The sequence below is a fragment of the Cyanistes caeruleus genome, chromosome 2, assembly GCF_971803275.1.
Source record: "Cyanistes caeruleus chromosome 2, bCyaCae1.hap1.1, whole genome shotgun sequence".
Taxonomy (NCBI): domain Eukaryota; kingdom Metazoa; phylum Chordata; class Aves; order Passeriformes; family Paridae; genus Cyanistes; species Cyanistes caeruleus.
In genome coordinates, this window is record NC_141702.1 from 20525968 (window position 1) to 20541114 (window position 15147).

The 15147-nt window shown below is 38.4% G+C and overlaps 1 protein-coding gene and 1 long non-coding RNA gene across 29 annotated transcripts in view; one reads left to right on the forward strand and one right to left on the reverse strand.

The window, feature by feature from the left end:
- Positions 1-15147, forward strand: part of DLGAP2 (DLG associated protein 2) — a 443370-nt gene that overhangs the window by 125547 nt on the left and 302676 nt on the right. The window contains exon 1 of one of the 28 annotated variants that reach the window (XM_086875991.1): positions 2126-2566. The exons of 26 other annotated variants lie outside the window; for them this stretch is intronic. The gene's annotated coding sequence lies outside the window, so the exon portion shown is untranslated. Of the gene's footprint in view, positions 1-2125; positions 2567-15147 lie in introns of those variants that run through there. One more of the 28 variants, XM_086876002.1, reaches the window with a different exon arrangement.
- Positions 3369-13298, reverse strand: LOC147654659 (uncharacterized). The gene is made up of 3 exons (XR_015282816.1): positions 12870-13298; positions 12632-12769; positions 3369-12107 (listed from the first exon to the last, which is right to left on the reverse strand). It is a non-coding gene; the product is annotated as an uncharacterized LOC147654659 (long non-coding RNA).

A 15147-nucleotide genomic window follows, 5' to 3' on the forward strand; every position in this document is an offset into this window, starting at 1 on the left:
CCTTGAAAGACTTTGTACATTAACACAGAAGTCTGACATTTGGTGTTTCCCAAGGCAGGACTGAATTTGATGAAGCAGTGATTAATTTTCTTTTTAGCTATTTTCTGTCTTTTTTTCTTCTCCTCATTTCCATTTCATCAGCTTTTATCTAGCCAAGAGAGAAACTTCTGGACCATCAATCTCAGTTACACTCACACACACTTCTACTTTCTAACTATTTCTTGTGTTATCTTTATCTTTTGTCATGGAAACACATGGAAAATATTGATGCCATCTGGATACACAGAGTTTATGCTTTTCTATTTCCACCCAGTACTGAAATGAAGGGGTTATAATATCCAGAGCCAAAGCTGTGCTTCTGTCTTTTCCTAAGCAGCATATTTAAGGAGATCAGCTAGTGTTATCTTGAAGACAAGCACAGGAGGGATGGGGGGGAGGCAGAAGGAAAGAACAGGCTTGTATCTAAATGGCTATTCAGTGCTCTGAAGCTGTTTTCTCCAATATTTTCAATCTCTGAGGAAGGAGCTCTTCTCTTTAGGGTGCCTGTGAAAAACCCATTGACTTCTCTGCTTTGACAGCATACTGTGTCTTGTAGCCATGGATGCTGTGTTCAGATTTTGCTTTCAACCTATCTAGACCTGAAGTGAGTCACTCTGGTAGGAGTCAATTCTGAAAGAGTTGCTTTTATTATTAAAATTTGTGCTGCCTTGCATTTGAGACCGTCTCTATGTGTAATACAGAATTTTAGTAGAGGGCGGTCCCCGGTCCAAAGAAACTATAAAATAAGGGCAAAGTATTAAAAGGGAATGTACAGTGCAGGGGCTGGATTTTGAGAAGTGGACTCTCTTTTGCTGGGACTACATCAGTGGAAATTTATATAAAGCCCTCTTGGGGTTTTTGCTTTTAAAGTTTTCCACCCTGAAACCCCAGCTTGACTGGTGTTCTGGTGAGCACTGTCCAGACATTGATGCAGATGGATCTTAATGCATTTCTTCCTGTGTATTAAGAAGTTGTTTAGATGCAGCTCAGTCTGTTCAAAGCAGGAGTAAGCAAACCAAGATTTGTGAAGATCCTGTTGAGAAATGGCCTCAGGTAATTTTCTTTTTTTAATCACAGGACCTTATTCTGAAGTTCTTACGGACTTCTGCAAGGAAAAATATTAAATACAAGTTCTTAAGCAATTTGCTTTAGCCTCTAGGCACGACTGAGTCCCTTGGGGAAAGGGTGGGTAGGCAAGTGAACGCTGCATCACCTTTAACTCTCCTCACATCTCTATGTGTAAAAGCAGGCAGATGGAGACTAATTTCAGCTATCTGTGAGTATCATAACATTTCCTAAATACATATATTTAATGGAATGTTTTTTTCTCAAGAAAACACTGATGTAAGAAATTAAATCCATGTAGCTAGTGCATGAAGCTAGCCTGTTTAGCAGCCTGGATTTCAAACAGTCTAAGGGTAATTTGATACAGTGTTCATATTCCAAGTTCCTGTGACAAGCAGCTGCTAATTTTAAAAAATATTCACTAAGAGTAGGCTAATTTGTGTATCACTGAAGCACTGGTCCTTTTTGCTGTCAGTGCATATTTGAAATTTACAAGGAAAAGGGATATTCAGTCTTTTATTATTTGTTACAAAGAAACTGACAGCTACACTTCTTAATTGAGAGTGATTTTGTTCATATCTACCAGTATCCTTGAGAGTGCCGAAGGCATTTGAAAAGGTGCCACTGCTCTGGCATTATGTTTTATCTGCCTTTACTACCTCTCTAGGGTTTTTCCCCAGTTTTGTGGGGGTTTGTTTGATGTTTTTCTGGGGTTTTGTTTTCTGTTGTTTTCTTTCTTTTTTAATGAGCTTTACTAGAGAGGTTTAATGCTCCTCTTCATTTACAGTCTTTTAAGTGATTATGCAGGATTCGTGGTATCACATCAGAAGAAGCTGCTGTAGATTGATGGGACCCCATCAACCACCCTGCCCACTCAATATTATAAAAATTTGTGTCGTCAGTAGTCATGACGTTTTGTAGGAAGTTGCCCATTTATGGATACTAGAGCAAATGATATCATCACAATAGGTGGCTCCTGTCTAAATAGGATCATTTGTGAAATGAGATTACAGGCATTTATCTGGGAAACAGGAGACAGAGGCACCTGCTTTATGTAATTGATATCCTGGGGAATTATTGTGTACAATAATCAAGAAAAATTTTCATTTCTAATTCTATTATGTGGGAAAAGAACCTTTCTTTTTTCTGCCTGCATAAAACAGACCCCACTTCCACATGGAATAAGCTCCAGACCATGTTTTCTATTATGCTTGAATATATGGGACATGCATTGCAATCCTATGCTTGCCACACTGCTGCAGTATACTTGTTTTGCAGAGCTGTGTAGCAGGCTAGTCAAAGCTGTGACTAACCAGACCCTTGGATACATACTCTAATCTCTGGCCTTTATTTTTACAATGAATTTGATTTGTTCATTGATTGTATATTTTTTCTGATTTGTGAGAAGCTTCATGCTCTGTGTTTGGATGCTGACTGCAATACACCAATAGTCTTTGATACGGTAAGTCAAAGATGACTCATTTCTTACTCTTGTGCCTTCAATTTATACTTTCTACAACACCATCTCATCAGGTAGAAAATGATGTATTAATTAATGTCAAAGTAGTTAATTTTCAAGAGATGCTAGTCCCTTCCCTCTCCCGAGCACTTTGCACCATGTTTTTTTTCCTACTCATGAAAGCAATAGGTTTGAACTGTCTTTAAGTAAAATGCTTTTGCTGTGGTATTTTTAATAATATTGCCATCATTTTACCTATTTTATAATTTCAACAATAAAGAAGAAAATAGATCACATGCAGAGATTTGGAACTTAACATGTGATGCTAGAATACGATAAGTTCAGTTCAATATTAACCTTTATTACAGTGAACACAATTGGAAAGGCATGAATCTTTTCAGGGATTTATATTTCAGATAAAGCAGAAAGGTTTCAGTTTTTATTTGAGTATTAATACAGTCAGATACGTTCAGCTACAAGAGCCCTTATTTCACGTGAAAGCAGTAGAGAGAAAATGCCTTACAGAAAGACAGTTTTCTTTGTAATGCAGCGTGCAGAAGATTCAGTAGTACTCCTTATCAAGTGCACTATGTGAGATAAGGGCAAAAACCCCACATATTTGCTGCATGGTGATGACAGCCTTTGCATTATAAAAATGTTGTTAACAAAAAATGCTATTGAGCAGAAATATTCTTTAATGAGCTTTAAAAAGTGCTGTGGTCACACACACAGTGTGCACTGTTTTGGATACCTAATATTAATTGTACAGTAAGGGTTAAGATTTGACCTAAGAATTTTTTTTTTTTTTTTTTTTTTTATTTTGAGAAATCTACCTTTAAGCAGAGGTCTGGAGGATCACTAGGTTACTGGGTCTTCAGTGAAATTCATTCAATCCTGGTTTTAGACTTGGCAACTTTGCAGCAAGTGAATAGTGTCCAAATGCCTTGAAATGTTTCAATATGGGAAGTATTCTCTATATGTATTTTTCTCTTTCTCATGCTCTGAACTTTTCAACAGTAGAGGTTCTGGGTGTTCCTTTTTCCATAAGTATTAGCCCTTCTAGTTTTGGATATGCCTATCCAAAAAATCAATAATTATATATTTTTCAGTTTAGATTTCTGATGTGCAGGTAAAATAGATTGATCTTTAGAAGTTTATGCAGGAACAAGGCTAGAAAAGGAAAAAAAAAGAGAGAAAAAAGGGAAAAATAAGAACAAAGGTTCAGACTGGCTGTCATCAATTCACAAGTTGTAATTTCTGTTGCTTTTTCACTGCTATGGAGAAGTTTGAAGGTTTTATTTCTGTAGTATCAACATGATTATTTTACAGGCAAGCATTAATATAAGTTCCTGTATTTGATCATAATTAGTTCATGGATCCATATCTGTCATGTTTCCCTGTCATTTGAGACAGACTACATTCTTTCTATTTAGCAACAAGTGACCAACATGATCATGTAGTGCCCAGTACAGTACACTTTAAAAGGCTTCTTCTGAAATCTGAAAACAGTAGAACAATATTTTTGCTAGGTATACAAAATCTATGTGTTTAGCAAAGTTGGTGACTACTGGCATCATTTTTTTAACAAAACATGCTGTTTTAAAATACTAGCAGGCAGGTGAAAGTGCTTCAAGACATGAGCAGATTAAACAGCAGTACTGAGTCTGATACTATTGTATAGAATAAAGACTTATTGTATACAGAATAAAGACCATTTTGTTCAAGTAGTTACATAATGAGATTTACTTAATATGTTTCATGGAAGCATTTTTACTGTAAAGGCTTCTTAAAGTGCTCTAGAAAAATGAGAACATTTTCACAGATTTCCTTTGTGCATATTAAGCGAAAGCTAAAGGAAAGTGGCAGATACTGAGTTGAGGCCAAATTGTATGCAATGTGTTTCAGATATACAACTGTTATGCAGCTTAGCTGATCAAATCTCAAATATTGAGTGGTTTGCAGGTTGCAAACCTGGGAACAAAATTTTTTAAAAAATAATTGTGTAGTCACTGCTTTTACTAGCCCACCTGTTATTTTGAAATTTTATTTTCCAAAAAAAAAACCCCAAAAATGTATTAATGATTTTTTACTGGTTTTCAATCTATTATAATTTCCCACTAAATGAAAACAGCTTCTTGTGATAAATAATAAAATAATTTAAAAATAATAGAAAACCTAATCAACATAGTTGGAGCAATAGGCACACTGAAGGGTAAATAAATAAAAGCAACCCATCCATTATGTTTAAAACAGTATATATTACCAGTATTCTGAAAATTAAAAGAATATACGGAAGGAGAAATGACCATAGCACAAAACATACAGTGTTTCACTTGTGCTTTATCTAATAAGTTTTTAAATGATATATGGAGGAGTCATAGAACTCCATAGCATAGATTACGTCATGTTAGTTATGCTCCATAAATTCTGCTTATTATTTCTGGCATTCTATTATTGTCAATATGTTAGAAATCTCAACCGTATTTTTCTGAAAACTTTTTTATCTATATATTTGGGATTTTTCATCCTGGATATTTAAGTTTTTTGCTCTTGGCTTTGTCATTGCAATATATTTATGTAGTTAATTATTTGGTTCTGGTTTCAAGGAGAAAAGCTTGAGTTTATGCTGGAGTTCATCAAGGTAAAACACAAATAATCAATTCTGTAAATTCAAGTTTCATGAGTGTAGTACAGATGAGACCAGATAGATGTCTCTAATGTGAATATAAAGGGAGTTAAGTTTAAATACAAAGGGAAGAATAAGGGATCCACATTTCCATCAAAAATCAAATCATAATAAATTATTCTAGAGTAATAAGGGAAATAAGCTGGCTTTTTGCACTCATTTTAAAAAAAAAAGTTCTGTTCAGTGATAAGCGTTTACTATAGCACAAGGTCCATAAGTGCCAGCTTCATTTTCTTTGGATACAACAGGCGTGACATTTTTTCTTTTTATATATACTTTAGGAATTCTGCCCAAAAACAGGGCAAAAGTCTGGAGCACATACAAACCACATATGCTTGACTGGAGACCCCATGGCTAAATTAAATTGAATTCCTTTTAACTTCTCCTTGTGTAATATAAAATATTCATACCTGCAACAATGAAAGATTTGCATAGATTGGTGCAATACAAATTATATCTGTTGTAGAATTTAATTGTTTTTGACAGATACACTTGCAAAATTGATACTAAAGCCTGAAAATTGTACACGACAGTATGAGTGCCAGCGAAGTAGTTCTGCGCAGCAAGCTATTCATTCCTCTTAGCAGTACATTACCAAGGTACAAATAGGGTAACAGGTCTGTTACTGTCAGACAACCTGCACAGCAGAACATTCAGTGATATACAGAGAAAACCACATAGTAATTCATAGATTTGTTTTAGCGAAGGAAAGTGAAACTGCATCTTAGTTGCCATTAATATGTTCAGAGAAATGGCAGGCAAATAATAAACGCTACTGCAGCTTTTGTGGTAGCAATAATTATTTGCAGTATTAAAGTCAAAGATTTAAAGGTGATTATTGTCTATCAAACTAAAGAGAGAAAGAGATCCAAAGCAGAAAAATTATTTAATTATCATAAGTTTCCATGATCTCTGAGAAAATGCATTCTTTGTCACTAGGTTCAAGTTTTAGCTGATCTGTATAGTAATCTGTTATCTGTCCTCCCAGTTCTAAGCACTCGATCTGACATTTGATACAAGAGCAACAACATCCTTTAAAATTTTCTAGCTGACCTACCATCACCAAATCCTTGGTTTCTAGGGCTTGAACACGCTTCTGCTGAAGCTGATGGCAAAACACTTACTGGCTTAACTGGGATCATGATAAGGACAACACACCATTTAATAACAGAGGCCAGAAAATATCAGGCTGCTTTTTGCTTGTCAGATCCAGGTGCTATTCCTGCAGGCAGAAATCTCACAGCAGTTCACGAAGAGGAAGAGGACTTCCAGACTTTGTGTACTCTGTCCACAGAGGGACAAGGGGCAAGGGCAGGCCAGGCATGTCAAGATAAAATATTCCAGCAGCACGGCACAGATGATAGCATGGCGAGTGTGTGTCTCAGGGCAACCAGGTGCTGTGCACCCCAGGCTGTGCTGCCTGCCTGCATGTAGCACCACAGAGCACCTGCTGCCAGAACCCCATTGGGGTCCCGCACTTCAAATGCCAGCATGTAAAAGGAAAGCAGGTGTTGGTGATCAGATACTGCTTCAGCACACAGTCACAGTCACACTCCCTCACTGTGGCTGCTCCTCTCTATGTGATGGATAGGAAACCCAAATGGAGGTGTTTCATCTCCCACAGAAATTTTGCTGCGGGGTTGGAGGGGGAAGTGAGTTCAGCATTGCTTTGAGGAGTGGGCCCAGTTCAGATGTTCTTGTTTTTAATGGAATCAGACACCTAGGAGGTACTTATTCTTAGAAAGCTTGTCTTTGTGCTGGCTCTCCTAGAGAAAATGCCTGCATTAAACTCCTCCCAAACCTCATATACCTCACCATTCACATCACCTGCATGGCTAGGAGAGGGCACAGAACTCAGGAGCTGTTCTATACATTTCTGCAGAAATGAATTTTTAATCCCTGTTTTTTTCATTTAATTTTGGTCCTATAAATTTTTTCAATGGCTCTTTAAGTGGGATATTGTCACCTGGACAACTATTCTTGCATCTGATTTATTTCCCTTCTCTTTGTCCAACTGCTGATAGAAGTAGCAGGCAAGAACTAAAAGAAATTAAAAACATATTTTTTCTGTTCACCCTGTGTGTTTGACAGCCTTTCGTATCTATTCAGACTCACTGTTTCTTCAGTGCAATAATTTGGCTTCTTCCCATTTGTGCAGCCATAACAGAAGCTGAAAGGAGAAAACAACTTAAAGCAAGAGGAATAATACTGTAGTGTCATAAAGATTGGCAGGCATAATAGCTGAATCTCATAGGAAAACTTGAATTTATTGATTATATGTAGTCAATGGAATCTTTCTCATAAATATGCAGTCTGCATACATTTTCATAGACTTAGTTAAAGCTTAAATTATACCTTACAATTAGACAATTAATTTAGGCTATTGCTCTGAACTGCCGTCTAAGCATTTATCTCTCCATATTTTAACCATACTGCCACATATTGAAGTTGTGGTACCATTTCATTATTCCTTTAGCCAATTCATCTGAAGAGGCTCACATCCTGCCACAGACACTTGTTCCTTCCCACTCGGTGCCCAAAGTGTGCCTGATTGTGCTGACTTGGCTTTTTTGTGTGTGGCCACACTCCAAACCATGGCTTTAATAAGACATTATTTTTCAAAAACATGCAGAGACAAGCAGAACATGCCTTTTTATAAACTATATTCTTTTTTTCCTGTGTGTGTGCAGTTCCATTTTATTTTAATGTTCCATTTCACAGTTCCATTTTAAAGCACACCAGATGATAGCTAGGTTGATCTAGGAAAAAAAATCTGGAGCTAGGAGTAAGATTAACTTCCAAAAAGAACGTTTTATATCAGATCTTCATCCAAAGAAATATTAAAAAGCTTGATAAGTTTTCCTGGTCTAAATGTTGGGTCCATTCTAGATGAAAACAAATATGAAATTGAAATGCTTTCCAGCCTGGGAAATTCCCTTCCCAGGACTGTGCATAGCAACACAGCCTTTAGTGTTTGGTGCCCCTTGGAGCTTCTGTAGTACTACTTTGATGGATCCTTTATGTGCCTGTTGTGCAGTCAGTGCCTGCTTCTTATCAGTCCCATGCATCCCAGACAGAATTCCCTATATTTCCTATCTAAACACTTACTACTTTGAACTAAAACCTCTTGTGTCTGATCTGAGCATGGGGCTTCATGGATACATCTATGCTTCAGTAAGCAAGGACAAATATTTATAACAATGTAATCTTGAGATTCACTTTTGACTTATCTTGTTCTCCTAGGATCTCATGTCTTCCGTACCTGTTCTCACCCAGGATTGCTGTAATGTGTGAGCAGGAGCAGGCATTTGTTCATATGCACACAGATATTTGCATACACATATGCAGACACACACAGATACTTTCAGTAAGAGAGCCAGAAAAAGCAGTGTGTGCCCCCCTGAGATACCGCAGGCCACAAAAGCCAGGGAGGATCCCAAAGACCTCCCGGTGCTTTTCCTCACTCGGCTCATTGTCCTGCTCCATGGCCACACAACACGCTGCAATCAGTGCCCAAGCCTGGAGCTCTAGTGACAGACCTAGTCTGGTTCAAATTCTGGTTCTAACACATTTAAATGTGGGTACAGTATTCTCAGTTAAGCCTTTTCAATGACTGAGTACATTTTAAATAACAAAATCAGTAAAAGATAGATTTTGGACTAGTAATGATTGTATAGTGATGGAATTTTGAAGTGAATAAAACTGTTAACTAATAATTCTAAAATTTCCACTCTTAATTTATACATGAATAATTTACAGCATCTCCCAAACTCTTACACAGTGCTGCAATTTTGCTGGCTCATAAATACTTCAGTCTTCACTGTTTCATGCAATACCACTGCTTTGCAAGCCAGGCCCCTGGGGGATCAATATGTGTTTTTTCAGAAAAGTAGCAAAACAGTTATTTTGGTTTTTTGCCAGATGAATCCCTTTGATTCAGATATTTTTATTTCACTTCTGTGATCACGCTATTAGCAGCGATAATAAAATGATAAATTACAACAGTATTTGGGAAAAAAAGAGCAGAACAAGTGTTTCAGGTATTTCAGTGAAGGGTGAAGATGTGACTGCATCATTTCATGAATGCTGAAAACATTTTTGGTTGCTAATAGGTCATGCCGTTTCCTTGTAAGTCATTCCTCTGTAAAGTATGGATGGAAATACTTTGCCAGGTAGCAAAAAGCTGTATTATTTGAGATAAAGGTTCAGAAGTTGCCCCATTGATTTATTTGGGAAGCATGACTGACATAAATTGATAGAAATTACATCTGATGGTGTTCATACATGTTTCTTTCTATGCTAAGGAAGGGGAAACCATCCTCACAGAAGGGCAGACATTTCCATTGATTCTCTTCTGTCAATATGCTGAGGCTCTGAAGAAGTCCAGTGAAAATGACTGCTCACAGAAGTCAGGGAAGTCACTTAGGGAACCTGGCCACAAATATGCTCACTTTCAAATCCCTTCTTCAGCTGTATTTTTAATTTCTTTAGATTTAAAACATAAAATTACAGCAGTAGCCAAGTGTGGGCAGACTAAAAGACCTAATAAAGAATCAGATTTGCATTAGCTTCCAAAAATTAAGGTTTTGAAATTGAAAATATACTGAAGACACGCAAAGCAGCTGGTGGGATTTAACTTCTGACTATTGTGAGGAAGTTCTTGAAAGTGCAAGTCTTCAACACATTCTACACTTAATTTCATTTTAGTTTTGAAGCATTAAGAAAGCCAGCTATCCTGAAAGATGCTGTATGTGCCATAATATATTTGCATGAAACAAAAAGAGGACAAATCCTATGCACAAGTAGCACACAGGCCTGGAAATTAACTCAAATATTTAAAACTGTATTTCAAAAAACTTTTGTTTTAAAGCTAATTTAATGGCACAATTTCTGTTTTACTGATTTCAGTTCTGAGTTATATTAACAGTTAACAATATGAGATGATCAGCTGCTATGTCTTTTTCTTTTAGCAGTGCCAATTTTATGAATACAATATGAATCTTTTTCTCCCTACCCCCTAAGGGTGAAGTAACACAATTTTTTGCTTTCTGGAGTATTCACTCATGTTAAATGGTCTTAACAAGTCAGTTTAACTGTTCAAATGGGTTACTCTGAAATCAAGAGAGGCCACATTTGAATTTCCAGGCAGTGTGCCATTAAGAATCCAATTAGGGGTAGTCAGTTGGTTATGGAAAGATGAGATTTTAATGGAATTTTAGGCTGGAGGACTGCACAGTTTCTAGTCACATGTGTATGGCACCTGTGCCCCTGCTCCATGGGAATTCAGACAGAGCTGATGTGGTTGAAATTTTTTCAGAGACATTGAAATCTGTGAACAGATCAAGACCATATTGGATATTGAATAATAAAGATTCCTCCAAATAAAATAATTTAAATTAATGTTTTTATCCTTAAATTTAAGAGGTCTTATTCACACAGCTGTGAAGTGTCATGTACAAAAAAAATAACAATTGAGAACAGGATTCTGAGCTACAGTTTCCAACACAGAAGGGGACACTGGGATTACTGTGCTAGCAGCTGTTCCCCTTAAATGAAGGACACCTTTACAGAGAAAGTGTATAAGGATAAGATAGGATAAGAAAGAAATAAAATAAGTGTGTCTAAGTAATGCGAAGTAGGGATTTACAAAGCCTTTCCTAAACCTTACAAAAATCAATAGAATCAGACATCCAACTGAGTATTGTACAGGTTGGTTTCAAAATTAGGTTTGTATGATTTTCAATTTTTTTTAGCAAATATATATATATATATAGTATAGTATATATCCCTTTATTCAAATCAATGGGATACTTACTAGTAGATAAAAGTGGATGTAAAATTACCCTGATGTTCACCTAGAAGACATAATATTAGTTCTTTCTGCTCAACCCATTGCCAGTGAAAGCTAAAACCTTGGCTCCCACTGACTTGTGAGAAGTATCTATTAAAAAATATATTCATGAGGTTATTGAGCAAATTAAGATGCCAAGAGAACCTGTTAGCTTTTTCTCAAAAATTCAAAACCAGACTACACACAACATTAATGAGAATGCTCAATGCAAGTTTTAAAATACATTCTCCAAAGCTGACTTTGTTTTCTTCACATATTTTATGCATCAAAAAGAACCTAGAAAAATCAGAATTATAGCAATCTTGCATCAGCTGGAGACTTTTTCTGAGGACTTTTTTATAGCTTTCTTTTCTCGCTGTTAGAACAAGAATAAAGCAAAAAGTTTCACTAGTAATGGCAACATTAAACAAAGAGCTTAGTGTATTAAAAGAATAAAATATATCATTCAGGTCTAAAGTGGTAGTAAGATATAAGCAGCATATGCTATTGAGGAAGGAAAAAAACCAGGAAGCTCCCTACCTAAGAACTTAGCATAAATCTGAACTGAGAGTTCAAAGATCCTTATTTTCAGCCAGACAATGTTGATTCATGTAGATTAATAAGAACATGTTTATATATCATCTTCTTGTAGAATATGAGATCTGTTCTGTTGAAGGAGTTAATGATTTGGCATTTATATGAAGCAGATTATCTTCTGAACTTCTAAGGCATTAGTTTAAATTATTCCAAGTTTACATCTGTGTAACTAAACCTTAGTCTGAAGAGTTGATTTGATTTCCCTGAGTTAGCTTGAAGTTTATTGCTTATTCACATCAAATGGCCTGTTTGCCATGTACTCTGCCCATGGAGTCCTTCTTTCACTTGCCACTGATGTGTTGCAGGGGTTAAACATCTCTTCCAATACTGAAATAAGTTGTCTAGGCAAAATGTTGGAATCCATTTCTCTATGTGGTATGAAAATTGCGCTAGATAACCTTGAGCTTATGAAGGCTTTCCTTGTTTTCAGCCTGCAGGAAGAAAAAGGAGCAGCACTGAACTATTTAATAACTTTTTGGAATATTGTTGCTATTGTATAAAGAACTGCTAAACATTCATCTGTAAACCTCTAATGTTAGCCATAAATAAAAACCTTTAGAACTGTGATTTATTTCTGTATTGACTCAAAGCAGTGTTTTTTATTTCATTAACAAATTATCTGCTGTGATATCTGATTTAATTTCTGGAAGACTGTGTATTTCTGATTTCAGTCCCTGTGCTGGATTGACCTTGGTCATCTGCCAGACCCTCACCCAGGCACCTCTCATTCTGTTCCTTCAGCAGGATGAAGTATGAAATAGTTTATGGAATGAGATAAAACAGGGAGGTCACTTACCAATTGCTGTTATGGGCAAAACAGACTCAGCCTAAGGAAATTAACTTAATGTATTGCCAATTTAAAATAAGTTTGGATAGTGAAAAGCAAAGAAAAATTAAAATAACTCCTTTCCCCTGACCTCTCCTTCTTCCCAGGTTCAACTTTACTCCTTTATACCTGACTCCTTGGCCTCACCCAGGGCAATGTGGAATAGGGGTTGCGGTCCATCCATAAAAACTCCTCTCTGCTACTCCTGAACACACATCTCCCCTGTTGTGTCCTTCCATGGGCTGTAATCCTTCATGGCCAGCTTGCCTGTGTGGGAGGTTGTCACAGGCTGCATTGTGGCTGTTCCACCACAGTCCTTTCCACAGCTGCTTTGGTGCCTGGAGCACCTCATCCTCTCTGCTCTCACCTTCACGCACACAGGGTTGGTTTGGGGGTTATTCGAAGGTTTATATCACAAATTTTTTCCTCACCACCATTTGTGCAGTGGTTTTTGCCCTTCTTTACACAAACTGTCCCCAAGGTGCACCCTGCTTTGGGTGGTTGGATCTGGCTGGAACCGGCTGTGTCTGGCTGGAACCGGCTGTGTCCGGCTGGAACCAGCTGTGTCCGACAGGAACCAGCTGTGTCTGGCTGGAACCGGCTGGAACCGGCTGTGTCCGACAGGAACTGTCTGTGTCCGGCTGGAACCGACTGTGTTTGGCTGGAACCAGCTATGTCTGACAGGAACTGGCTGTGTCTGACAGGAACCGGCTGTGTCCGACAGGAACCGGCTGTGTCTGACAGGAACCGGCTGTGTCTGGCTGGAACCGGCTGTGTCTGGCTGGAACCGGCTGTGTCTGACAGGAACCGGCTGCGTCTGGCTGGAACCGGCTGTGTCTGACAGGAACCGGCTGTGTCTGACAGGAACCAGCTATGTCTGACAGGAACCAGCTGGAGCCAGCTGTGTCTGACAGGAACCGGCTGTGTCCGACAGGAACCGGCTGTGTCTGGCTGGAACCGGCTGTGTCCGGCTGGAACCGGCTGTGTCTGGCTGGAACCGGCTGTGTCTGGCTGGAACCGGCTGTGTCTGACAGGAACCGGCTGTGTCTGGCTGGAACCGGCTGTGTCCGACAGGAACCGGCTGTGTCTGGCTGGAACCGGCTGTGTCTGGCTGGAACCGGCTGTGTCTGACAGGAACCGGCTGGAACCGGCTGTGTCCGACAGGAACCGGTTGGAACCGGCTGTGGCAGCCCTGGCCTCCCCTCACAGAGCTGCCACTGCTGCCGGGGCCTGGGCACTCACACCCTGTACAGTGCTTTTTTCCTTGGAATGTTTAAAACAGAAAGTTTGTCATTTATCTGATTATGTAAGGAGCATCAGTTTAAAAAGCCCCAGGTCGTATGAATGGGGTGCAGGTATGATGTGTAGGGGAACCACCAGAAAATTAATCATGTAAGCTTTTGGAAAGTGGCATCCTCTCTTTTCTCATGAGAAGGATAGAATGTAAGGCAGACCTACCTAAAAAATGACACCTTGATCTGAAATTTAAAAGTTGTCCAAAATTTCATCTCTTAAAAACCTAATATATCTTATTGTCTGTTTTGGAGACTGTATTTCACGTATTTATAAACGTGTCAATGAAAATTTCCAGGGAAAGAAACTCAGTTTCTTGTGAAGTATTTAAAAATAACTATATTCTGATAAATTTCAGTGTTTCAGTTAATGTAAATGTTTTTGAAGTATTATTTTAGAGAAAAGTCCCCAAGTTAGACAGTGTGGATCGACTGTCTGTGGATTCTGTGGATTTCAGAACCATTTCAGAACCATTTAAATGCAGGGTAAAATATACTTTTGTAGAATAAGATTCATGCCTTCTTTTTGTCCATCTTTGATGTGGTCCAGCCCATGAGAGGTTGTGCAGCATCCAGCACAGCAGAAATCAGAGCAAATGGGCAGCAGAGCAGCCTGTGTGTCTCTGTGCCCTCATCTCAGCCCAAGAGGGGATGAGATCCTCCCTTAGTGCTAAGAGAGGGGACCAGCCCCTGCTGCTCATGAGGAGCACCTCTGGCTGAGGAGAAATGCCTCACTGGCAGACTGGTGCCACTGCTTGCACGGCACTGCACAGCATCTCATCCTCCAGGAGCCCCCCTTGGAAGGGAGCACCAGGCAGCACGGCTCCTTTGCCAGCAGAGGTTTGACCATGATCTTGAATGTGGATTGTTCCTGTACATATTGGTGTAGGTTACATTCCATGTCACTTTGACTTCAAGTTGATAGCAATGCTGAATTCCTTCCCGTACAGTGCATCTACAGAGACCATGTTGGCTCACATCTGCAAAGAGGTCCCATGGCAATGGCAGAACTATGCAGTTGCATGTTTTTCAGATGTCTTCTGGCAGTAATACCAGTGCAAGTCCACAAAAGCTTTCATGTAGCCTCCTAGATGTGAGAATGAACAGTGAGCTTATTTAAATGATAATTTTTATGAAATCAAGTCTAAACTAAATATCCAAGGAAACTATAACACCAAAAGGAAGATAGACAAAAAAAAAAAAAAAAAAAGTACTTCTATTATCTTGGGACTGTCCTGATGACAGTAATGTAGAAAATACATGCAAGTGATATGTACAGTCTGTGCAGTTTGTGATAGAGTTAAATTATCTGAATAGATTCACACAGGACACAGTATGGAGTGTTCCTCCTTT